This window comes from Spinacia oleracea, chromosome 3 (genome assembly GCF_020520425.1).
Source record: "Spinacia oleracea cultivar Varoflay chromosome 3, BTI_SOV_V1, whole genome shotgun sequence".
NCBI lineage: Eukaryota > Viridiplantae > Streptophyta > Magnoliopsida > Caryophyllales > Amaranthaceae > Spinacia > Spinacia oleracea.
The window spans coordinates 126,981,918-126,984,269 of record NC_079489.1 but is presented as its reverse complement, the minus strand read 5'-3'; the positions used below and the strand labels follow the sequence as shown (position 1 = coordinate 126,984,269).

Here is a 2,352-nt window from a genome sequence, read left to right as displayed (position 1 = left end):
GGCTAAGCGGTCATTCTTCCTTTGCTGCAGGCCATACAAATGGGCAGCTTTTCCATACAGGGTGTCAAGAGATGTAAAAGTCTCTCCAGCAAGCATCAATTGCAAGTCCATAGTCAATCCACTCTCAAATCTCTGAGCTCTAAGATCCTCCGTTGCCACCACTTTCGGTGCAAATCTAGACAGCTCTGTAAACTTGGAATAGTACTCTGTTACAGACATCCCTTCCATTTTCAACTCGATGAACTCTTGGGCTTTCTGCTTCTTCAGATATGGTGGGTAAAATTTGTTCCTTAAGGCTACCTTGAATGATTCCCATCCAAATCCAGGTGTAGCTCTCAAAGCATTCTCACACCTCTGCCACCACAAAACATCTTCTCCCCTAAGGTAATTGTAACACCCCGTATTTTTAAGCCTCTTTTATTATTCTGTAATTACGGTTATTAACGTAATTACGTCCTAATTTTTTTGATCTATTTTAACCTTTTTATTACGTCTACTTTCTTTTTATTCTGACGTAATATAATTCTTTCAAGCCCAATTTCTTTGGTCATATTTGATTTTGTTCTTTCAAGCTAATTTACTACCAAAATTCTGATTTATTATAATTAAGCTGGAAATTATCATTTTACCCTTATGTCAGTTGAATGATTCAAAGCCAATTTGCTTCTTCTTTCTCCTCCATTCGATGGAATCATGGCAGCCAAGGAGCTTGCCAGCTATTTAATTTGTTGACACCTCCTTCACCAAATCAGTCTACACATAACCAATCTGAGGATGTCTAAACCACAAGTGGCTTGTGTCCATATGGACACAAGCGGGGGTAAAATAGTAATTCTATATACATTTTCTAGCTGTCCCCATGTTGCTGACTTGGACTCCGTTAACGGGATTTCAAGATGTAAAAAAAGCTTTTCTTCTTTTTTGTGAAACATCAAACTTCAGAGATTTCTCTCTCCTCCCCAAGTCCTCACCATTGTTGACTCTTCTACTGAGCTCTCATCTCCCACAACACTTCTCCTCTCAACCGTCCAAAATTATGTGCACAAGAACTCATCTTCATTAACAATTGTAAGTTTATCTCTATTTTGTAAACAATTAATTTCATGATTTTACTCTAATTCCACTTTTTTATGAAAATAGTTAAATTTTTTGTTTATAAGTATTTTTCTTTACAACTCATCTACATTAACCATTGTTGATAGCTCGAAAATTCTAGGTATGGATCTTTTCAAGGTTAGGTTTAGGTTTAGGGTTTTCAATTTGTGAATTTAGGGCTAAAAGAACTATAATTGTTTTGAATTTATGGGTAATTTTGAATTTTGGTTGTGTGATTAAGATCTCCCTCATTGTTGATTATGAATTGTAGTTCATTTAGGGCTAAATTCACCGGTCAGAATTTAAGAATGCTCTGCTCCGCTTTGATTTGCTTATGTATTGGTACTGAAACGTTATGTATTAGTTCTATATAATGTTGTATTGGTATTGAAATTATGTGAAAAAACATGGATTTGATTTTGTAAAATATTGATAATGGTTGCTTTGCTTATGTATTGGTATTGAAATGTTATATATCAGTACTATATAATGTTGTATTGGTATTGAATATGTGCGGAAAAGATGGACTTGATTTTGTAAAATATTGCTAATGGTTGCTTCGCTTCTGTATTGGTATTGAAATGTTATATATCAGTACTATATAATGTTGTATTGGTATTGAATATGTGCGAAAAACATGGACTTGATTTTGTAAAATATTGCTAATGATTGTTTTTACAGCATTATACAAGAAATAATGAGTAATTATCTTCTAAAGATGAGAGTGACGGTTCCTTCTACTCCCCGGATGCCCATGATGACACTTCTTGTGGTGGTGATTTATTATTTCGTCCTACATCAGAGTTGGACATTTTGGTGTTTATGCCATTTATATTATTATCATGGTGTATGGTTGAATTCTCCTTTTTAGGCACTTATGTTGTATTCTCACTTTTGGATTCTCCCTTTTTAGGCACTTTTATATTGTATTCCTATTAATTATTATGACGTATAATATATTTTTTTTTTTGAGGGAATATGACGTTTAATATAGTTAGTCTTGAATTTAACGATAATCAACGTCGTATTCTTGCTTTTAAATTCTCCCTTTTGTGGACTAATGAGGTCAAATAACTATAGGAGTAATGATATAATGTTGTATTCTTTCTTTTAGATTCTCCCTTTTATATGTTTGTCGCTTCCTTGCCAATGGTGCTTTTCCTAAATTGAATTACACTTAATTAGCTACATTGAATCACTAATTAGAAAAATTTGAAAGAACATCAAAATATAGAGATGGGTTATTACCTTGTAGAA

At 33.5% G+C, this 2,352-nt stretch overlaps 1 long non-coding RNA gene across 1 annotated transcript; it reads left to right on the top strand.

Moving 5' to 3' along the window:
* Positions 1 to 843: 843 nt before the first annotated feature.
* Positions 844 to 1,986, top strand: LOC130469386 (uncharacterized). Its single transcript, XR_008929886.1, has 2 exons — positions 844 to 1,068; positions 1,777 to 1,986. It is a non-coding gene; the product is annotated as an uncharacterized lncRNA (long non-coding RNA).
* Positions 1,987 to 2,352: the final 366 nt, after the last annotated feature.